This window comes from Loxodonta africana, chromosome 5 (genome assembly GCF_030014295.1).
Source record: "Loxodonta africana isolate mLoxAfr1 chromosome 5, mLoxAfr1.hap2, whole genome shotgun sequence".
Lineage (NCBI taxonomy): Eukaryota > Metazoa > Chordata > Mammalia > Proboscidea > Elephantidae > Loxodonta > Loxodonta africana.
In genome coordinates this window covers 117,585,531-117,609,710 of record NC_087346.1, presented here as the reverse complement: position 1 = coordinate 117,609,710, position 24,180 = coordinate 117,585,531, and the positions used below count along the sequence as shown (strand labels likewise).

General features: G+C 39.7%; 1 long non-coding RNA gene across 6 annotated transcripts in view; it reads left to right on the top strand.

Moving 5' to 3' along the window:
* Positions 1 to 2,582: 2,582 nt before the first annotated feature.
* The window catches only part of LOC111751055 (uncharacterized), a 35,472-nt gene continuing 13,874 nt past the window's right edge, over positions 2,583 to 24,180 (top strand). Inside the window, exons 1-3 of one of the 6 annotated variants that reach the window (XR_010322109.1) lie at positions 2,583 to 3,641; positions 4,367 to 4,601; positions 7,670 to 7,743. This is a non-coding gene — a long non-coding RNA (uncharacterized LOC111751055). Of the gene's footprint in view, positions 4,602 to 4,922; positions 5,046 to 7,669; positions 7,744 to 24,180 lie in introns of all 6 variants that reach the window. The other 5 variants (XR_010322106.1, XR_010322107.1, XR_002786130.2 and 2 more) reach the window with 5 other exon arrangements.

Below are 24,180 nucleotides of genomic sequence, written 5' to 3'. Positions count from 1 at the left end.
ACTGAACTACCAAGCAGTAAGGAATCCTTGGGTGGTGTAAATGGTTAACCACTCAACTACTAGCCAAAAGTTGATTCTGACTTATAGAGACCCTACAGGACAGAGCGGAACTGCCCTATAGGGCTTCTAAGGCTGTAATCTTCACAGAAGCAGGCTGCCATGTCTTTCTCCTGTGGATAAAGCTGGTGGGTTGGAACCCTAGACTTTTGGTTAGCAGCTAAGAGCTTAATCAATGCTATAGATCGATAGATAGTTGATATTAGTTGCTGTAGAGTAGGCTGCGACTCATTGTGTTTTATATATAACAGAATAAAATGTTGTCCGGTCTTGTGCCATATCTATGATCTTTTATACGTTTGAGCCCATTGTTGAGGTGATTGTGTCAATCCATCTCATTTAGGGTTTCCTCCATTTTCGAGGAGGCTCCACTTTGCCAAATATGACGTCCTTTTCTAGGGATTGGTTCTGTCATGTCCAAAGTAAGCAAGATGAAATATCGCCATCCTCACTTCTAAGGAACATTCTGGCTGTTATTTCTTCTAAGACTGATTTGTTCATTCTTCTGGCAAGCCGTAGTATATTCAATATTCTCTGCAAACACCACAGCTCAAAGATGCTAACTACAGGTTGATTTGGGTAAAGGGGTTATGGATATTCTTTTCATTATTCTTATTCTTGCAACTTTTCTGTAAATAAAAAAAAAATGATGTGTTTGTGTCTCACACAACCTGCTGTGATGCAAAGAGATTGTTGAAGGGAAGGGCAGAAGCAAGGAGACCAGCCAGGGTGTCATTAAAATAATGTAAGTGAGAGAAGATGGTGGATTAGACCAGAACTCTGCCAGGGAAGGGATGGGAAGCTCTCCAGTTCTGGATATGTCCTGAAGGTGAACTTAACTGGATTTGCTGGTGAATTCCATGTGCAGTTGAGAGAAGCAAAGGAGGCAAAGGAGAGCCACAAGGTTTCTGGCCTGAGCAAATGGGTGGTTGGAGTCATGTAACTGACATGCATAAGATGGTAGGAGGAGCAGGTTTGAAGTAGAAGATGGTAGAGTCTGGTTTGGACATATGCCTGGTTAAGTGGATTTATGAAATACATTATCTAATTTTAATTAAGCTAAAGCTCATAAAAAGCCTATGGATGCAGCAGTCAAGAAATCGAATGACATGTTGCTTTGGGAAAGTCTGCTGCCAAAGACCTCTTTAAGGTGTTAAAAACCAAAGATGTCACTTTGAGGACTAAGGTGCACCTGACCAAGCCATGGTATTTTCAATCACCTCATATGCATGGGAAAGCTGGACAATGAATAAGGAAGACCGAAGAAGAATCAATGCCTTTGAATTATAGTATTGGAGAAAAATATTGAATATACCATGGACTGACAGGAGAACGAACAAATCTGTCTTAGAAGAAGTATAGCCAGGATCCTCTATAAAAGAGAGGATAGCAAGACTTCGTCTCACTTACTTTGGGCATGTTATCAGGAGGGACCGGTGCCTGGAGAAGGACATCATGCTTGGTAAAGTAGAGGGTTAGGGAAAAAGAGGAAGACCCTCAATGAGATGGATCGACACAATCACGGCAACAATAGGCTCAAACAGCAACAATTGTGAGGATGGTGCAGGATGTCAGTGTTTCGTTTTGTTGTACAGAGGATTGCCATGAGTTGGAACCAATTCAGCAGCACAAAACAATAACAACAACAAAGCTCGTAAAATGATAACTAGCTTTAAAAGCATTCTGCAAGGTAACCACGGATCAAAATAAACTTCATAATGCAAGCACAAGTGAATTTCCAAAAATCTTTGCAGAATTGGTGGGTAGGGCAAAGTGTAGCAACACTCTTCTTCCATTTGGATCTACATATATTTGTGAGGATGGTGGCAGGGGTGGTTCAGTGGTAGAATTCTCACCTTCCATGCAGGAGACCTGGGGTTCAATTCCTGGCCAAAGCACCTCATTGCAGCCACAACCCGTCCGTCAGTGGAGGCTTGTATGTTGCTATGATGCTGAACAAGTTTCCTGAAGCTTCCAGAATAAGACAGACTAGGAAGAAAGGCTTCCTGATCTACTTCTGAAAATCAGTAATTGAAAACCCTATGGGGCACAGTTTTCTGACATACATGGGGTCACCTGGAATTGGAATCTACTTGACTGCAACTGATTTATATTCATAGAAAATGCATAGTTATCTCTAGGGAGTGGTACTTAAGGGAGAAGAGAGAGGGAAAATTTACTTTTTAATGTACTGCTTGATTTTTTAAAAATCATAATCATGTTTTAGTTCAATAGTTTCAAAAAAATGCTTTAAAAATACTCAGGCCCTTCAAAATTCCTCTTATGATTCCATCCTGAGGAAATACCTGCTGCCAAGGAGTCAATTCCGACCCATAGTGACCCTATAGGGTGGAGAAGAACTGCCCCATAGAGTTTCCAAGGAGCGGCTGGTGGGTTTGAACTGCTGACCTTTTGGATAGCAGCCATAGCTCTTAGCCACTGGGCCATCCCCAGGAAATAGAGATGTGATATTTTGTACCTAGATAATCAATACAGTGTTTGCTCTAATAGTGAAAGATGAGAAACAACCTAAATGTCTAGCATTAAAGGAATAGTTGAGTAAATAATGAAAAATAGACTGTATTATAAAGCAGCTGTTATGGATTGAATTGTGCCCCCAAAAATAAAAAAATGTGTTGTAAATACCTTATAATCCCATTTGGGAATGGGTGGTCTTTGTTATGTTAATGAGACAGGATTAATGTAGGGTGTGTTTTGAGTCAGTCTCTTACAAAATACAAAAAGAGCAGATTAGACAAGCAGAGAAGGGGTAAGAGAGATGCCAAGCCACAGAAAGATAGCCCAGGAGCTGAAGCTCAGAAGAGACAAGGACCTCCCCTAGAGCCAACAGACAGAAAGCCTTTCCCTAAAGCCAGCACCCTGATTTCAGACTTCTAGCCTCCTAACTGTGAGAGAATAAACTTCTGCTTTTAAAGCTGCCCACTTGTGGTATTTCTGTTATAGCAGCACTAGATAACGAAGACAGCAGCCATTATAAAAATTGACTTTTTGAATATTTTAACTAGACGGGGAAATGCTGACAACATGCTGAGTAGGAAAAGCAAGAACCATGTAAATTCAGCATAATCTCAACTCAGTTAAAAAGGCGTTAAAAAAAAAAAAAAGGGAAATCTGGAAGAAATATCCCCAATGTATATTACCAACAACAACAGCAAAAACAAACAAGCAAGCAAGCAAACAAACAAATAAATAAATCAAAGAAAAAAGGAAATATCTCCAAATGACAACTGTGGTTGCCTCTGAAGTTGAGATTATGGGAAATTGCTCATTTTCTGGACATTTATATTTTCATACTCTTTTCCAGTTTTCTGCAATGAGCATTTATTACTTTGTAATCTGAAAGAAAAAGAAAGTAAAATACTGAGAAAACCATGACACGCATTGCTGGCATGAGTCAGGAGCTGAATTTTCATGTTTAAAATAGTTTCGGAAGCACAGGCGTGGTTTCTAGGCAACCTGCTTGGGAAATCATGTTCTTTTCCATTATCGCTGGAGTGTGCGAGAGTGTCTCAAAGAGAACGTAAGACGTAAACCCTTGTGAAAGCAGACTCCTGGAAGGAAAAGTAAGCTTTGCCACAATGTTTTGGACACTGGGGCTTGAGTGATAGTGATCCCAGAGGCACTCAGGGGCCTGAGATTTTTATCTTATTGGCAAATTACTGTTTGATTTTAATGAGGCTTGCCATAGGTGGGTACAGATGGATATTCAAGTTTGCACACAGTGTGGGAAATTGGGGTAGAAAACAAAAACCAGAGCTCAATGGCTTTGTTGAGAATCTAGGGTTGTGAATTCAGGCAGTTACAAGGCTTTGTGAGACGGATTGCCGCGCAAGGTGAAGAGACTGCCTCATCATCGCGTGAGCCATTTATTTTCATCACAGATAATCCTGCTGAGCCAAAGGGCTTTTAATCAGGAGGAAACACTGAAGAGTGGAATCAGGGCTAAGAATCCCTGGGTTGGTGGAGGGCTGTAGAAGATGGGCTGAGTTAACAAAGTCTTTTAGCTTAGAGGAGGACGTGTTCTTTACTAAGGGTTTGCAGAAGGCGCGAAAGGTATTGGTTGCAGCTCCCGGTGTATGTTTTGCTGACCTTGAGTGCAATTTTCAGCAAGAACTAAAGGGTTTTGGTCTATGAATAGGGTAAGAGCTCAGCTTCTCACTCCGAGGCCTCCTTGTGGTTGTCTTTGGTAATGATAAAAAAGTGAAGTGACTTAAAGTAAACAGCAGGTGTTTTGGATAATGACAGCCCTTGACTAAGGGTTTACTGCATTTGAACTTTCACCTCTCAGACTCGATCAAAGCTCAAGTGCGAGGCTGAAAATCGGGAACTCTGACCCCAGAAGGGGTGGACACACTTCTTCACAGGAAGTGAGGCAGGAGGGCAGGAATCTTTCAAAGTAGATGCTGAAGAGCCTACTGGTCTACAAGACACTACACACACGTCCTGCATTCCACTTAATAATGGATCCCTGGGTCTGACCATCCCTTCCTTAAGATGACAAACACCTTGGAGCCTAAAGAAAGGTGGGAAGTGGCGAGGGGAAGGGTAAAGAGGGGGAGGGAGGGCTAACCTATACTGACCCCTCGTCAAGTGGTATCTTGAGGACATGACGATTCTCTTTTTATCTTTATACCCCAGGGCTTACCACAAGGGCTTTGCACATAGTAGGTGCCACAAATGTTTGTTGCCTTGAATTAGACATGGATACTATGACTATCATTTGGATGATATAACTGAGATGCAGAGGGGGTAAAAAAATGCTCGAGATTTCTAGCCAATACACAGCAGAACCCAAATTCCAAAGTATCTGCTCTTTTCTTTCTACCATATCCTTTGTTTTGTAGGTCAGACTGCTCTGGTGAGAACGCCACCAGTAAGAGACTTCAGCCTCCTTTTAGTCAGTCCAATGTCCTCTCCCTTCTCTGAACTCCTGGTCGGAACCTCTCATTTGGCAGTGGATCACCCCTGTAATGCATACTCGTATTGTTGAAATATTTTATTGTTCAACTTAAATGTTTGTCTTGTTTTCCCTAAATAGTCCAGAAGCATCTTGAAGGAAGAGACTATGTATTAATTGCTCTATAAACCCTTTGCCCAGCATTCAACGAATATTTGCAGTATGAGTGAATTTAGCAGCAAGTTTCTGAACATAACTTATCTCCCAGTGCTTGTTTGTATTAGGAAACCAGAAAATAGTTTTAATTTTTATCTCAAGGAAACGTTTTATTCTCATTAAAACAAACAAACAAAAAAACCTTTTTGGGAAACTCTTTCCCCTCTGAGGGGCTTGCTAACTAAGATAAATTAAATTTGGGTCTCTTTTCTCTGGAAGCTTAGACTCTCTAGCATGTAGGTGTTTTGGCTCTTAGCACACTGGATGTGGGGCAATGGTGGGATGTGAATTCACTTAGCTCCTTCCATTCTGACTGGGATCGGTCAACTACCATGCCAATCCAGCACAGCCCTTCTGCAACAAGGTTCTTCTCTGACATTCTGGGACACTGCTGGACTTGAGGAACAAGTAGTCGACTTCTCTGCCAAGTGCATGTATATCTTGGGCTTATTTCATCTTTCTCTTAAGGTTTCCATCTAAGGGAACCACGCTTGGCAAGGGTAAGTGCACAGTAAGGTTAAGACCCAAAGGACTTGACTCCCACTGTCCTCTCCCAGTGGAGATGGGGTTGACGGAGGCCGGTGACAGTGGGGATGTGGTGCGTGGATGAGGGGAGTCTAAGACAACTCTCAGGTATTGGCATGGGACTGGAAAATGGTGGCTCCATTCACCAAAATCAGTTGGGTAGAAATCAGGGAGGATGGTGAGTTAAATTTTGGCCATGTCTAAAGTGCCTGTGGGATGCCCAAGTAGGGCTATCTAGGCAGTGGTTGGTATGTGGGAGTCTAGGAGTCCCTGGGTGGTGCAAACATTTAACACTCTCGGCTGCTAACTAAAAGGTTGGGAATTTGAATCCACCCAGAGGCACCTTGGAGGAAAGGCGTGGCAATCTCCTTCCAAAAAATCAGCCACTGCAAATCCTATGGAGTACAGTTCTACTCTGACACACATGGGGTCAGCATGAGTCAGAATTGACTCGACACCAACTGGTTTTGGATGTGGGAGTCTAGGCTCAGGGAAGATGTTGGTTTCTGACGGAAGAAGGCTGAAGCAGGCTTTTTTTTCTCTTTAGAAATTCAATAAACATTGTTTTGAGTAGCTAATTAATGATTATAGGGCACTGGGAAAACAGAACTATGTTGCAAGGTAAATGCAGGTGGGGTGCTCTTACAGTAATGGACTAATAGCTGCAAAGAAGCTCAAGCTGGATAACACTAATTTTTTCCAGCTACAAATAAACCTGCCTCTGCAGTTGGGGTTTTCAATTACACAGTGAAAAGAAATGCAGCCGTGGAAATGAGGAAGAAGGGCACCTAGAGGGCAAGTGGAGCCTCCAGGGTAAAAATGTTACCAAGTCCCAGCCAAAATCAGCAGGACAGAGATCTGATTTGGTGGAAAAGAGGCGAGAGCCTAAAATCTGGCTTCAAGTACTAATTCCTTTACTAACTAATTGAGTGTCTGTAATAGATTATCCAAAACTTAGTGAATGTTTGCTACCTGCTTTTAGAGATACAGTCACTGCTTTAAGCTCTTTAAGTGTATTAGCTTCTTCAATCCTCAGAAGAACTTCATGGTAGGTTCTTTATTATCCCTTTCCTGTTGTTGTTGTTAGCTGCTGTTGAATTTATCCCAAATGATGGCGACCCCACGCAAACGAATGAAACTCTGCCCAGTCCTGTGTCATCCTCAGACAGTTGTGAGGGTTTTGTTTGTTTGTTTTTTGTTCTGCTTTACAACGTAAACATTGTAAGCTGTTTATTTCTCCATTTTCTCATGACACCTAATCCAGAAGGTTTCAATTGGGAGTATACAACAGAACCCTTTATAGAGACTTTTTCTTTTGTTTTTAATTTTTCTTTTTTTTTTAATTTTTATTGTGCTTTAAGTGAAAGTTTACAAATTAAGTCAGTCTCTCACACAAAAACTTATGTACACCTTGCTACATACTCCCAATTGCTCTCCCCCTAATGAGATAGCCCACTCCCTCCCTCCACTCTCTCTTTTTGTGTCCATTTTGCCAGCTTCTAACCCCCTCCGCCCTCACACCTCCCCTCCAGGGAGGAGATGCCAACATACTCTCAAGTGTGTACCTGATCCAAGACGCTCACTCCTCAGCAGCATCCCTTTCCAACCCATTGTCCAGTCCAATCCCTGTCTGAAGAGTTGGCATTGGGAATGGATCCTGTCCTGGGCCAACAGAAGGTCTGGGGGGCATGACCACCTGGGTCCTTCTAGTCTCAGTCAGACCATTAAGTCTGGTCTTTATATGAAAATTTTGGGTCTGCATCCCACTGCTTTCCCGCTACATCGGGGGTTCTCAACTGTGTTCCCTGTCAGGGCAGTCATCGATTGTAGCCGGGCACCATCCAGCTCTTCGGGTCTCAGGCTAATGTAGTCTTTGGTTTATGTGGCCCTTTCTGTCTCTTGGGCTCTTAATTACCTTGTGTCCTTAATGTTCTTCATTCTCCTTTGATCCAGGTGGGTTGAGACCAATTGATGCATCTTAGATGGCCGCTTGCTAGCTTTGAAGACCCCAGACACCTCTCTCCAAGGTGGGATGCAGAATGTTTTCTTAGTATATTTTATTATGCCAATTGACTTAGATGTCCCCTGAAACCATGATTCCCAAATCTCTGCCCCTGCTACCCCGACCTTCAAAGCATTCAGTTTATTCTGGAAACTTCTTTGCTTTTGGTTTACTCCAGTTGTGCTGACCTCTCCTGTATTGGGTGTTGTCTTTCGCTTCACCTAAAGTAGTTTTATGCTATCTAATTAGTGAATACCCCTCTCCCTCTCCCCTATTGTAACCATCAAAGAATATGTTCTTCTCTGTTTAAACTATTTCTCGAGTTCTTATAATTGTGGTCTTATACAATATTTGTCCATTTGCAACTGACTAATTTCACTCAGCATAATGCCTTCCAGATTCCTCCATGTTATGAAATGTTTCACAGATGCATCACTGTTCTTTATCGATGGGTAGTATTCCATTGACCCTGCTGGTATCTGAATACCGGTGGCATAGCTTCCAGCATCACAGCAACACACAAGCCCCCACAGTATGACAAACGGACAGACAACTGGGTATTCAGATACCGGTATTCAGATACCAGCAGAGTCACCCAAGGAGGACAGGTTTCAGCTGAGCTCCCAGATTAAGACAGACTAGGAAGAAGGACCCAGCAGCCTACTTCTGAAAAGCATTAGCCAGTGAAACCGTTATGAATAGCAGCGGAACATTGTCTGATATAGTGCTGGAAGATAAGCGCCCCAGGTTGGAAGGCACTCAAAAGATGACTGGGGAAGAGCTGCCTCCTCAAAGTAGAGCCAACCTGAATGATGTAGATGGAGTAAAGCTTTCGGGACCTTCATTTGCTGATGTGGCACGACTCAAAATGAGAAGAAACAGCTGCAAACATCCATTAATAATCGGAACCTGGAATGTACAAAGTAGAAATCTAGGAAAATTGGAAATCGCCAAAAATGAAATGGAACGCATAAACATCGATATCCTGGGTATTAGTGAGCTGAAATAGACTGGAATTGGCCATTTTGATCGGACAATCATATAGTCTACTATGCTGGGAATGACAACCCAAAGAGGAATGGTGTTGCATTCATCGTCGAAAAGAACGTTTCAAGATCTATCCTGAAGTACAACGCTGTCAGTGATAGGATAATACCCATAATCCTACAAGGAAGACCAGTTAATATGACTATTATTCAAATTTATGTACCAACCACTAGGGCCAAAGATGAAGAAATAGAAGATTTTATCAGCTTCTGCAGTCTGAAATTGATCGAACATGCAATCAAGATTCATTGATAATTACTGGTGATTGGAATGCGAAAGTCGGAAACAAAGAAGAAGGATCAGTAGTTGGAAAATATGGCCTTGGTGATAGAAACAATGCCGGAGATCGAATGAAGACCAACAACTTCTTCATTGCAAATACCTTCTTTCACCAACATAAACAGTGACTATACACGTGGACCTCACCAGATGGAACACACAGAAATCAAATCGACTACATCTGTGGAAAGACATGATGGAAAAGCTCAATATCATCAGTCAGAACAAGGCCAGGGGCCAACTGTGGAGCAGACCATCAATTGCTCATATGCAAGTTCAAGCTGAAACTGAAGAAAATCAGAGCAAGTCCACAAGAGCCAAAACATGACCTTGAGTATATCCCACCTGCATTTAGAGACCATTTTAAGAATAGATTTGATGCATTGAACACTAGTGACCGAAGACCAGATGAGTTGTGGAATGACATCAAGGACATCATCCATGAAGAAAGCAAGAGGTCAGTGAAAAGACAGGATAGAAAGAAAAACCAAGATGGGTGTCAGAGGAGACTCTGAAACTTGTTCTTGGGCATCGAGCAGCTAAAGCAAAAGGAAGAATTGATGAAGTAAAAGAACTGAACAGAAGATTTCAAAGGGCCTCTCAAGAAGACAAAGTAAAGTATTATAATGACATGTGCAAAGAGCTGGAGATGGAAAATCCAAAGGGAAGAACACGCTTGGCATTTCTCAAGCTGAAAGAACTGAAGAAAAAATTCAAACCTCAAGTTGCGATAGTGAAGGATTCCATGGGGAAAATATTAAACGATTCAGTAAGCATCAAAAGAAGGTGGAAGGAATACATAGAGTCATTATACCAAAAAGAATTAGTCAATATTCAACCATTTCAAGAGGTACCATATGATCAGGAACCAATGGTACTGAAGGAAGAAGTCCAAGCTGCTCTGAAGGCATTGGCGAAAAACAAGCCTCCAGGAATTGATGGAATATCAATTGAGATGTTTCAACAAACAGATGCAGCGCTGGAGGTGCTGACTCGTCTATGCCAAGAAATATGGAAGACAGCTTCCTGGCCAACTGACTGGAAGAGATCCATATTTATGCCTATTCCCAAGAAAGGTGATCCAACCAAATGTGGAAATTATAGAACAATATCATTAATATCACATGCAAGCAAAATTTTGCTGAAGATCATTCAAAAATGGCTGCAGCAGTATATCGACAGGGAACTGCCAGAAATTCAGGCTGGTTTCAGAAGAAGACTTGGAACCAGGGATATCATTGCTGATGTCTGATGGATCTTGGCTGAAAGCAGAGAATACCAGAAGGGTGTTTACCTGTGTTTTATTGACTATGCAAAGGTATCGGACTGTGTGGATCATAACAAACTATGGATAACACTGCAAAGAATGGGGATTCCAGAACACTTAATTGTGCTCATGAGGAACCTTTACATAGATCAAGAGGCAGTTGTTCGAACAGAACAAGGGGATACTGATTGGTTTAAAGTTAGGAAAGTTGTGCATTAGGGTTGTATTCTTTCACCATACCTATTTAATCTGTATGCTGAACAAATAATCGGAGAAGCTGGACTATACGAAGAAGAACGGGGCATCAGGATTGGAGGAAGACTCATTAACAACCTGCATTATGCAGATGACACAACCTTGCTTGCTGAAAGTGAAGAGGACTTGAAGCACTTACTAATGAAGATCAAAGACCCCAGCCTTCAGTATGGATTACACCTCAACATAAAGAAAACAAAAATCCTCACAACTGGACCAATGAGCAACATCACGATAAACGGAGAAAAGATCGAAGTTGTCGAGGATTTCATTTTACTTGGATCCACAATCAGCAGCCATGGAATCAGCAGTCAAGAAATCAAAAGATGCATTGCATTGGGCAAATCTGCTGCAAAGGACCTCTTCAAAGTGTTGAAGAGCAAAGATGTTGCCCTGAAGATTAAGGTGTGCCTGACTCGAGCCATGGTATTTTCAATGGCATCATATGCATGTGAAAGCTGGACAATGAATAAGGAAGACCGAAGAAGAGTTGATGCCTTTGAATTGTGGTGTTGGCGAAGAATATTGAATATACTATGGACTGCCAAAAGAAGGAACAAATCTGTCTTGGAAGAAGTGTGGCCAGAATGCTCCTTAGAGGCAAGGATGGCGAGACTGCGGCTTACATACTTTGGACATGTTGTCAGGAGGAATCAGTCCTTGGAGAAGGACATCATGCTTGGCAGAGTACAGGGTCAGTGGAAAAGAGGAAGACCCTCAATGAGGTGGATTGACACAGTGGCTGCAACAATGAGCTCAAGCATAACAACGATGTAATGATGACGCAGGACCAGGCAGTGTTTCGTTCTGTTGTACATAGGGTCACTATGAGTCAGAACTGACTCGATGGCACCTAACAACAACAACAACAACAACAACAACAACAACAACAACAACAACAACAGTATTCCATTGTGTGAATACACCATAATTAATTTATCCATACATCTGGTGGTGGGCACCTTGGTTGTTTCCATCTTTTTGCTATTGTAAACAGTGCTGCAATGAACATGGGTGTGCATGTATCTGTTCGTGTAAAGGCTCTTATTTCTCTAGGATATATTCCAAGGAGTGGGATTGCTGGAGCATATGGTAGTTCTATTTCTAGCTTTTTAAGGAAGTGCCAAATCAATTTCTAAAGTGGTTGTACCATTTTATATTCTCACCAGCAGTGTAGAAGTGTTCCAATCCCTCCACAGCCTCTCCAACATCTATTATTTTGTGGTTTTTGGATTAATGCCAGCCTTATTGGAATGAGATGAAATCTCTTTGTAGTTTTGATTTGCATTTCTCTAATGGCTAATGATCATGAGCATTTCCTCATGTATCTATTAGCTACCTGAATGTGTCCTTTAGTGAAGTGTCTGTTCATATCTTTTGCCCATTTTTTAATTGGGTTATTATTTGTCTTTTTCCCAGTTGAGTTTTTGCAGTATCATGCAGATTTTAGAGATCAGGCACTAATCAGAAATGTCATAGCTAAAAACTTTTTCCCAGTCTGTAGGTGGTCTTTTTACTCTTTTGGCGAAGTCTTTGGATGAGCATAGGTGTTTGATTTTTAGGAGCTCCCAGTTATCTACTTTTTCTTCTGCATTGTCAGTAATGTTTTGTACAATGCTGGTGCCATGTGTTTGGGCTCCTAAAGTGGTCCCTATTTTTTCTTCCATGATCTTTATTGTTTTAGATTTTATTTTTAGGTCTTTGATCCATTTTGAGCCCATTTTTGTGCATGGAGTGAGCTATGGGTCTTGTTTCATTTTTTTGGAGATGGATATCCAGTTATGCCAGCACCATTTGTTTAAAAGACTGTCTTTTCCCATTTAACTGTTTTAGGGCCTTTGTCAAATATGAACTGCTCATTCGTGGATGGATTTATGTCTGGATTCTCAATTCTGTTCCATTGGTCTATGTATCCGTTGTTGTACCAGTACCAGGATGTTTTGACTACTGTGGCGGTGTAATAGGTTCTGAAACCAGGTAGAGTAAGGCCTCCCACTTTGTTGTTCTTTTTCAGTAATGCCTTATTTATCCGGGGCCTCTTTCCCTTCCATATGAAGTTGGTGATTTTTTTCTCCATCTCATTAAAGAAAGTTGTTGGAATTTGGATCAGAATTGCATTAAATATATAGATCACTTTTGGTAGAATAGATATTTTTATACTGTTAAGTCTTCCTATACATGAGCAAGGTATGTTTTTCCACTTATGTTGGTTTCTTTCAGAAGCGTATTGTAGTTTTCTCTGTATAAGTCTTTTACATCTCTGGTAAGATTTATTCCTAAGCATTTTATCTTCTTGGGGGCTACTGTAAGTGGTATTGATTTGGTGATTTCCTCTTCGATGTTCTTTTTGTTGGTGTAGAGGAACCCAAGTGATTTTTCTGTTTATCTTGTATCCTAATACTCTACTGAACTCTTCTATTAGTTGCAGTAGTTTTCTGGAGGATTCCTTAGGGTTTTCTGTATATAAGATCATGTCGTCTGCAAATAGAGACAATTTTACTTCTTCCTTGCCAATCTGGATGCGCTTTATTTCTTTATCTAGCCTAATTGCTCTGGCTAGGACCTCCAACACCATGTTGAATAAGAGCGGCGATAAAGGGCATCTTTGTCTGGTTCCCGATCTCAAGGGGAATGCTTTCAGGCTCTCTCCATTTAGGATGATGTTGTCTGTCGGCTTTGTATAAATGCCCTTTATTATGTTGCGGAATTTTCCTTCAATTCCTATTTTGCTGAGGGTTTTTATCATGAATGAGTGTTGAACTTTGTCAAATGCCTTTTCTGCATCATTTGATAAAATCATGTGATTCTCATCTTTTGTTTTATGTGATGGATTTAATTAACTGTTTTTCAGATGTTGAGCCATCCCTGCATACCTGGTATAAATCCCACTTGGTCATGGTAAATTGTTTTTTTGATATGTTGGTGAATTCTATCAGCTAGAATTTTGTTGAGGATTTTTGCATCTAAGTTCATGATGGATATAGGTCTGTAATTTTCTTTTTTTGTGGTGTCTTTACCTGGTTTGGGTATCAGGAATATGGCGGCTTTATAGAATGAGTTTGTTAGTATTCTGTCCTTTCCTATGCTCTGAAATACCTTTAGTAGTAGTGGTGTAAACTCTTCTCTGAAAGTTTGGTAGAACTCTGCAGTGAAGCCATCAGGGCCAGGGCTTTTTTTTTGTTGTTGTTGGGAGTTTTTTGATTACCTTTTCAATCTCTTCTTTTGTTATGGGTCTATTTAGTTGTTCTACCGCTGGTTTTTTTTTTTTTTTTTTTTTTTTTTTACCTCTGTTTGTATTAGTTTAGGTTGGTAGTGTGTTTCTAGTAATTCATCCATTTCTTCTAGGTTTTCAAATTTGTTAGAATACAATTTTTCGTGGCAATCTGATATGATTCTTTTAATTTCGGTTGGGTCTGCTGTACTATTGCCCATCTCCTTTCTTATTCAGGTTATTTGCTTCCTCTCTTGTTTTTCTTTTGTCACGTTGGCCAATGGTTTATCAATTTTGTTGATTTTTTCAAAGAACCAGCTTTTGGTCTTATTAATTCTTTCAATTGTTTTTCTGTTTTCTATTTCATTTAGTTCTGCTCTAATTTTTATGATTTGTTTTCTTCTGGTGCCTGAGGGTTTCTCTTGTTTTCTCTTTCTATTTGTTCAAGTTGTAGGAATAATTCTGATTTTGGCCCTTTCTTCTTTTTGGATGTGTACATTTATTGATATAAATTGACCTCTGAGCACTGCTTTCACTGTATCCCAAAGGTTCTGATAGGAAGTGTTTCCATTCTCATTGGATTCTATGAATTTCTTTATTCCATCCTTAATGTCTTCTATAATTCAGGCTTTTTTGAGCAGGGTATTGTTCAGTTTCCAAGCGTTTGATTTTTTTTTCCCTGCTTTTTTTTTGTTATTGATTTCCACTTTTATGGCCTTATGGTCAGAGAAGATGCTTTGTAATATTTCAATCTTTTGGATTCTGCTAACGGTTTCTTTATGACCTAATATGTGGTCTATTCTAGAGAATGTTCCATGTGCACTAGAAAAGAAAGTATACTTGGTTGCTGTGGGTGGAGTGTTCTGTATATGTCTATGAGGTCAAGTTCTTTTATTGTGGTATTTAGATCTTCCATGTCTTCACTGAGCTTCTTCCTGGATGTCCTGTCCTTCACTGAAATGGTGTGTTGAATTCTCCTACTATTATTGTGGAGCTGTCTATCACACTTTTCAAAGCTGATAGAGTTTGTTTTATGTATCTTGCAGCCCTGTCAGTGGGTGCATAAATATTTAATATGGTTATATCTTCTTGGTGTATTGTCCCTTTAATCATTATATAGTGTCCTTCCTTATCCTTTCTAATGGATTTAACTTTAAAGTCTATTTTGTCAGAAATTCTTATTGTTACTCCTGCTCCTTTTTGATTGTTCTTTGCTTGATATATTTTTTTCCATCCTTTAAGTTTTAGTTTGTTTGTGTCTCTGAGTCTAAGGTGTGTCTCTTGTAGGCAGCATATAGACGGATCGTGTTTTTTAATTCATTCTGCTACTCTCTGTCTCTTTATTGGTGCATTTAGTCCATTTACATTCAGCATAATTATGGATAGGTATGAATTTAGTGCTATCATTTTGATGTCTTTTTTTTGTGTATTGTTGACAGTTTCTTTTTCCCACTTAATTTTTTGTGCTGAGGAGATTATCTTTATACATATTGTCCTTTCCTCATGTTTGTTGTTGTTGATTTTGTTTCTGCTGAGTCTCTATTTTTTTCTTGTATTATATTTTGATGAGTAGGATAGTTTGTCTCCTTTGTGGTTACCTTATTATTTACCCCTACTTTTCTAAATTTAAACTTAACTTTTATTTCTTTGTACTGACATATTTTCCTCTCCATGTAGAAAGATCTGATTACATTTCTTAGTCCCTCTTTATTGTTTTAATGTCGCCTTCTTTTATACAATAACATCATTGTTACCCTGTTTTGAGCTTTTTTTTTTTTTTTAACTTTATTTCCCTGTCTGGGTTGAGTTCTGATTGTTCTGCCCAGTATTCTAGGCTTGGGGTGATACCTGGTATTATTGATTTTCCAACCAAAGAATTCCCTTTAGTATTTCTTGTAGTTTTAGTTTGGTTTTTATGAATTCCCTAAACTTCTGTTTATCTGGAAATGTCCTAATTTCTCCTTCATATTTAAGAGACAGTTTTGCTGGATATATGATTCTTGGCTGGCAATTTTTTTCCTTCAATTTTTTTTTAAATAAGTCATCCCATTGCCTTCTTGCCTTCGTGGTTTCTGCTGAGTAGTCCAAGCTTATTCTTACTGGCTTTCCTTTGTAGGTGACTTTTCATTTATCCCTAGCTGCTCTTAAAATTCTCTCTTTATCTTTAGTTTTGGCAAGTTTGATTATAATATGTCTTGGTGACTTTCTTTTAATATCTACCTTATGTGGAGTTCGATGAGCATCTTGGATAGATATCTTCTCATCTTTCATGATATCAGGGAAGTTTTCTGCCAACAAATCTTCAACAATTCTCTCTGCATTTTCTGTTATCCCTCCCTGTTCTGACACTCCAATCACTTGTAGATTATTTCTCTTGATAGAGTCCCACATGATTCTTAAGGTTTCTTCATTTTTTAAAATTCTTTTATCTGATTTTTCTTCAAATATATTACTGCCAAGTGATTTATTTTCAAGTTCAGACATTCTGGCTTCTATTTGCTCAATTCTGCTCTCTGACTTTCTATTGAGTTGTCTACTTCCGTAATTTTATTGTTAATCTTCTGAATTTCTGATTGCTGTCTGTCTATGGATTTTTCCAGCTTATTAAATTTTTCATTACATTCCTGAATAATCTTTCTAATTTCTTCAATTGCTTTATCTGTGTGTTCCTTGGCTTGTTCTACATATTGTCTCATTTCCTTCCTGATGTCTTGAAGGGTTCTGTATACTAATCTTTTGTGTTCTGCCTCTGGTAATTCCAGGAATGCACTTTCATCTAGAAGACCCCTGGATTCTTTGTTTTGAGAGCTTGTTGAGGTGATCATGGTTTGTTTCTTTATGTAACTTGATATTGACTGTTGTCTCTGAGCCATCTGTAAGTTATTGCATTAGTTTATGCTTGCTTACTGTGTTGTAGCTTCTTGCTTTGTTTTGTTTCGATATGCCCAGATGGGTTGCTTGAGTGAGCCAGCTTGATTATTTTTGCTTTTTGAGCTCTGACGTACTGTCCCCAGATGGCTAGAGCTGTTATCAGGTATATCAGTCTAGGAGTCCATTCACTTTTCTTGTATGAATTCAGCTCAAGTGTCCAGGTAGCTGATCATCAAGTGTGTGGTACAGGCTCTGTCCTACAGTCTTAGAGGGGCAAGGGTGATTGGTATATGTACCAATATGCTCTGAACAAGGCAGGGGGCTGAGAACTGACATCTGAGTGTCTCTGAGGAAAGTGCGTCCCTGTTCCCTAGAGCGTGCAGGTGGGTTGGTCCTGCAGACGGACCATGGGTGCCCATTGTTTTTGGTTGAAAGGACTGTGAGGTACCACTTACCCTTGGATCCCTGTCATGGGTGGGTGGGTAACCTGAGTCAAGCTCCTAGTCCTTAGGCCCCTGATGTGGGTAGGTGAGGTCCCTGTTTAATAGGCAAAGCAATGTCAAACATCAAACACTCACCTCTCCACCACACGGCTGAAATTGTTGGAGCCTGCCAACAAAGTCCTCTTGTCCTGGAACAGGCCCACACAGGTCCATGCAGAGGGCAAAGGTGCTCAAAGTCCACAGGCTGTTTATGCCCGGACAGGAGCCACTTCTGTACTGAGCTCCCCCGGTTAGTGGAGCTGGCAAATTATCTTTTCCTCCAATTGCAATTTTTTTCCTTTCTCCAAGCCCAAGAGGATGGCTGTAGGTGCTCAACAGGGCCTATCTCAGGCCCAGGGAATTCAGCCGCTGAAGCCAGCTTGGGGGCAGGGGGCGAGGTAAAATATACGCAAGTACTTAGCTTTTGCCGAGAGCACCATTCTTCTGTGGTTCCAGAGGTATGAGTAGGCTGTGTGGTTGGCTGCTTCTCCCTGAAGAAACTGCAGCCAAATGCTAGTAGCAGCCCGCTGCTGCCACTCCAGGATGGTGCCTGAGGATTCCCCGTGATTCAGGTCTGGTAACTCCTCTCTGCTTCTGAACCGTCTTTTCCTCTCCCTCCCCCTCTGTTCATTTTCTAAGCTTGTGTTTGATGCTCAGGGCTCATAGCTTGTTATAAATATACTCATTTCACTTGTTTTTTCGGGTCTTTGTTGTAAAGAGGGCTCACTGGAAGCTTCTGTCTATTCCACCATGTTGGCTCCACCTCCGAGCCATAGGGTTTTGTTGGTGGTGGTGGGTTTTTTTTTAATTGGTGTTTATTTGTTTTTCCTTCACTGGTGCTTTTATTTCTATGTGATAAATAACCAGGCATGAGATTTCTGGGTGTGAGGCTGTATGAATTTTTGTTTGCTTGTTTGTTTTTTGTAGTGTATGATTAGATTCTCTTTTATTGTTGTAAAATAAAGATAGCACAACATTTGCCAGTTCGACGTTCTTATAGGGTTTTCCTTGGCTGATTTTTGGAAGTAAATTATCTGGCCTTTCTTCCTAGTCTGTCTTAGTCTGGAAGCTCTGCTGAAACCTATTCAGTAGTATAGCAACATAAAAGCCTCCACTCCAGATGGGCTGTGGCTGTACCTGAGCTACACTGGCTGGAAATTGAACCCAGGTCTCCTTCATGGAAGGCGAGAATCCTGTCACTGGACCACCAATGCTCCCATTCCTCCTTTAGGGATGAGTAAACTGGGACACAGAGCTTAAGTGACTTACCCCGGGCCACTCAGCTGAAAAATGAAAGTTCTAGGATTTGAACCCCATCTGGACTCTTAAGTACTATGCAATGCTGCCTCTTTATGTAAAAATACATGAAATACAACTTTTCAGAGCCTTTGTCTTCTTATCAGTACATGGATTTTGTAAGGGCCAAGTGGCATTATTTATACTAAGGCCTAAATTATAGGTGTATATTTTCCTTGTGTTCCTTCATGATTGGTCCTTCAATGAAGGGCCAATTCAAAGATTTGTGGGAGTATTCTGAGAGGTTCTGTAAATCTGTGACTTTGTGTTTGCAGAGCACAGCAGACTGAGCAGCATAATTCAGCATTAAACATCACCGTTGATCAGATTCAGCATAGTAATAATAATAAGCATGTGAATAAGAAGGATCTTGGTTCCCTCTGAGATCTGCAACTTGGACATGTTATTTAAAACTCTCTAAGCCTATTCCTCATCTGTGAATGGGGATAATAATAAAAACTTCACAGGGATGTAAAGATTACAATGGCAAACTGTCTTCACTCTTGTGGAATTTACAATCCAGGGTAAGAGAGTCATTAAGGACGTGATCACACAAGCAGACATGCAACGATAGGGGGAAGTACATTCCAGGAAAAAGGAACTGCGAAAGTCCTGAGTTGGCAGGGATCTGGAACTGTTTGCTAACTAAAATGCTAATGGGACCAATGCTTAGAGATCAGAGAGAAGGCCATGTACATTGAAGCTGGAGGGGCAGGCAGGGGTTAGATCATGCCAGGCTTTGAAGGTCATGACAAGGGCTTTATCTATAGACAATGGGAGGCTTTGCTAGAGCTTACAAAGGATGACGTAATTTGACTTAGGCTTCAAAAACAACTCTCTGGCTGCTTTGCGAGGAATGAGTTGGACGGGTTTCAAGGGTATAAGGAGACCTGTTTTTGTTTTGTTTTAATTTTTTATTGTGCATTAGGTGAAATTTTACAGAGCAAATTAGTTTCCCACTGGATAATTTGTACATAAAGTTTTCCATGACATTGGTTGCATTCCCTACAATGTGTCAGCATTCTCCCCATTTCTGTCCTAGTTTCCTCGTTTCCTTTTGTCCTGATTTTCTATCCCTTCTTGCCTTCTTATCTCTGGTTTTGGGCAAATGTTGCCCTTTTGACCTCACATAATCGATTTTTCTAAGGAGCATGTTCTTCTCCGGTGTTGTTGTTTATTTTATGGGCCTGTCTTTGGTTTGGCTGAAAGGTGGTCTCTGGGAATGACTTAAGTTTCTATTCAGAGGGGTGTCTTAGGGCCATAGTCTTAGGGATTCTTCCAGTCTCTGTCAGAGCAGTTAAGTCTGGTCTTTTTTGTGAATCTGACTTTTTGTTCTACAATTTTTCTCCTGCTCTGTCTGGAACCCTCTGTTGTGATCCCAGTCAGAGTGGATGGTAGTGGTAGCCAGGCACCATCTAGTTCTTCTGGTCTCGGGGTCATGTAGGCTGTGGTGTATGTGGTCCATTAGTCCTTTGGACTAATTGTTCTCTTGAGTCTTTGGCCTTCCTCACTCTCCCCTGCTCCGGACAGTAAGAAACCAATAAACCCAAAACCAAACCCACTGCCGTCAAGTCAATTCTGACTCATAGTGACCATATAGGACAGAGTAGAGCTCCCTTATAGAGTTTCCAAGGAGCACCTGGTAGATTTGAATTGCCAACCTTTTGGTTAGCAGCCATAGCACTTAACCATTATGCCACCAGGGTTTCCAAGAGACCAACAGATGTGTCTCAAATGGCCAGCCACAAGCTTTTAAGACCCCAGACTCTACTCAACAAAGTAAGATGCAGAATTTTGTCTTTATGAACTATGTTGTAGATGTTCCCTGAGTCCATGACCCTTCACCTTCCAGCCTGGAAACTTCATCCTGTGAGGTGTTTGGTTATGTCTAAGAAGTTGCCCTGACTGTGGCCCTTGTGAGCTCTATTGTTTATATTAATATGTAAGCAGCACCTACAGTTATGTATGTAGAGATATCCACCACCAAACCTATATCTGCAGATGAGTGTGTTCCCTTACACCCTTCTACACCCCTTGGCATATCTATCTACCTATGTATCCATTTGTAAATTAGTGTTTGTTAATACTATTGTTGCAGGATTGTGTATATTATAGTAATTACTGTTGTTGCCCTTTGTTCTTGCGTTTCTCTCAGTGTCCTCCCATGCTTTGGTCATGTTTTGCTGACTTCCCCCATATTGTGTATTGCGTTTCCCTTCACTAATATTAACACGTGTCTTCTATCTATTTAGTAATTTTTCCTCCCTCCCCTTCTCATCCCTGGTAACCATCAAAGAATTTTTTTTTCTTGTGTGTAAACCTTTTCTTGTTTATAACAGTGATCTTAACAATATTTTGTCCTTTTGTGAGTGACTTATTTCCTTCAGCATAATGTCCTCTAAATTCATCCATGTTGTAAGATGTTTCACGTATTGGACATTTATTCTTTGTCATTGTGTAGTATTTCATTGTGTGTATGTACCACAATTTGTTAATCCATTCATCTGTTGGTGGACACTTAGGTTGTTTCCATCTTTTTGCTGTTGTGAATAATGCTGCAATGAACATGGGTGTGCATATGTCTATTCGTGTCACTTATTTCTTTAGCGTATACACCTAGGAGTGGGATTGCTGGGTCAATGGTATTTCTATTTCTAGCTTTTTAAGGGAGCACCATATTGTTTTCCATAGTGGTTGTATCATTTTACATTTCCACCAACAGTATTTAAGAGTTCCAATCTCCCTACAGTCTCACCAACATTTGTTATTTTCTATTTTTTTTTTTAATTAGTGCCAGTAATGTCAGTGTGAGATGGCATCTCATTGTAGTTTTTGATTTGCATCTCTCTAATGGCTGCACTGGGTTTTTTTTTTTTTTTTTTTAATGGCTAATGATTGCAAGCATTTCTTCGTGTATTTGTTAGCTGTCTGAATGCCCTCTTTGGTGAAGTGTCTGTTCATATCCTGTGCTCATTTTTTAACTGGATTGTTTGGCTTTTTGTTGTTGAGGTGTTGAAGTATTGTATAAATTTTAGTGGTTAGACCCTTGTCGGATATGTCGTAGCCAAAATTTTTCTCCCAGTCTGTAGGTTCACTTTTTGCTTTTTTGATGAGCGTGTTTAATTTTTAGTAGGTTCCATTTATCTAGTTCATCTTCTGCTGTTTGTGCATTTTTAGTTATGTTTTGTATTCTATTTATGCCATATATTAGGACTGCTAGCATTGTCCCTATTTTTTCATCCATGATCCTTATAGTTTTAGGTTTTATAATTAGGCCTTTGATCCATTTTGAGCTAGTTTTTGTATTTGGTGTGAGGTATGGGTCACGTTTCTTTCTCTCTTTTGCAAAAGGACATCCAGTTTTGTTAGTACCATTTGTTAAAAAGACTGTCTTTTCCCCATTTGATGGACGTTGGCCTTTTATCGAAGATCAACTGTCCATAGGTGGAGACTAGTTGTTTTGGTGGTAGTTGTAGAAGTGGGCTATCCAAACTTGTTATATTGGATATGGGGTGAGTGGGAGAGAGAGGAAAACAATCTTTCAGGCTTGAGGCTCTGACACATGGTGGGGATCTTACTGAGATGGGGAAAGATGAGAGTTTGAAGGCTGGGATGGGAAAGGGGCTGAATTAAGTTTCCTCTAGATCCAACTTCTAATGTACAGGAAATATGGAAGACAGAGGAACCTGTTAAACAACGCCATGGAGAAGCATTTAATGAAATCCAAAAAGTGGAAAATTCTACTAGAAAATGACCCAGATTTTTCCAGAAATACATGGCAAGGAAATAAAAGAGAGAAAGGGAAAGCCTATAGATTGAAAGAGATGAAACATCAGTTATAATATATAGAGCTTATTTGAATCTTGATTTAAACACAGTATAAAAGCAAAACAAACAGAAAACATTTCTGATATTCATGAAACAATTGTATATTGGAAGTTGACTGATTATTTAATGATATTTAGGAATTATTGTTAATTTCCTTTTGTGGGGGAGAGAATGGTATTGTGGTTATGGGTTTTAAGTCTTTATCTTTTAAAGATACATATTGAATATTTATGCGTGAAAAGGTATAATGACCAGCATTTTCTTCAAAATAACAAAGGAGCAGTAAATGTATGAACACTGATCATGAATCGATAATTGTTGAATCTGAGTGATGCTTACATAAACATTCATTATATGCTTTACTTTTGTGTTTAACTTTTTACACACACACACACACGCACACACACAATGGTTGGTTTTGAATGTGTTATGTAAGATGCCCATGGGACATCCAAGTGGTGATATCGGGTGGGCAGTTGAGTAAGAGTCTCAGACTTAGAGAGGTTCAGGCTAGTTTCACATTTACGTGACAGCAGTGTATACAGGGTGGACTGCATGAAATCCCCAGGGGAGAATCTGTGGATAGGGAAGAGTTTTGATAGATTCTTTAATGTGTGAAGGGCTTTTGTTTCAGGAGGGAGATGCTCATTACTATTTGTTCTTTGTTTAATATCCAATTTATTAATCTATCTCATAAATCCATTAAACAATTAACATTCCAAACCAAATGGTCAATATTTCTGTATCTACACATGATGTATGTATTAGAGCAACCTTATGATTTTAAGAAAATAATTTTTCCCAAACATTTTAGTGTTGCTTGCAAGCCGAAATTAAGTTCGGTTTATTTCATTAAAATCACCACTGTAACACATTGGATTTTCTTAAATACATTAACAAACCCCCAGTGCCGTTGAGTCAATTCCAACTCATAAAAACCCTTTAAAAGCTGACAAAACACACAGGAATTGTCATGACTAGGGAAAATTACATAAAATTGATTTAAAAATTGCTAATATGGTGGATTTAAGATTTTTTTCCATCATCTTCCATTATTTTTGATATTTTTATTTTATTCATTCTTGGAATTTCTATTTCGGTCTCAGTTTAGGGTTGCAATAATCACACAGACCATGCTCCACCTCCCAAAAAAGATTTCAGACTAGCCAAAGTTGCAGATTTTGGGTTATCAGCTGATTGATTCTTAATGGGGATACCAGACCTAGCAATTCACATGTGCACAAATTAGTCTTTTTTTTTTTTTTTTTAGGTTATGTGCTTTTTTCTCTAAATTTTATGTATTTTGTTGTTGTTGTTTAGAATATACACAGCAAAACATATACCAACTCAACTCTTTCTACCTGTACAATTCAGTGACATTGGTTACATTCTTTGAGTTGGATAACCATTCTCGCCCTCTTTTCTGAGTTGTTCCTCCTCCATTAACGTAAACTCCATGCCCCCTAAGCTTCTTAACTAACCTTTTGTGTTGCTGTTGTCAATTTGATCCCGTATAGATAGTTTTTTTTTTTTTAGATAGTTCTTAAAGGAGCATAATGCTCAAGGCAGACATTTTTTACTAGTTAAGCTAAACTATTGTTTGGTTTTAAGAAGATTTCAGGGGATATTTTTGATTTAGAGTTTAAATATTATCTCAGGACAGTAGTTTCAGGGATTCATCCAGCCTACATGGCTCCAGAAAGTCTAGAGTCCCTGGGAATTTCAAATTCTTTTCTGCATTTTTCCCCTTTTTATCAGGATTCTTCTATAGAATCTTTGACCAAAATGTACAATTAGTCTTTAGGTTGAGCTCTTTAAAAAAAATAATTAAATGTCACTTTCAATGTCACAAAACTTTTACGTTCTTTTTTTTTTCAAATAAATTTTGATTTTTGGAAACCTGAAGCATGTATGCTTTAAAATTTT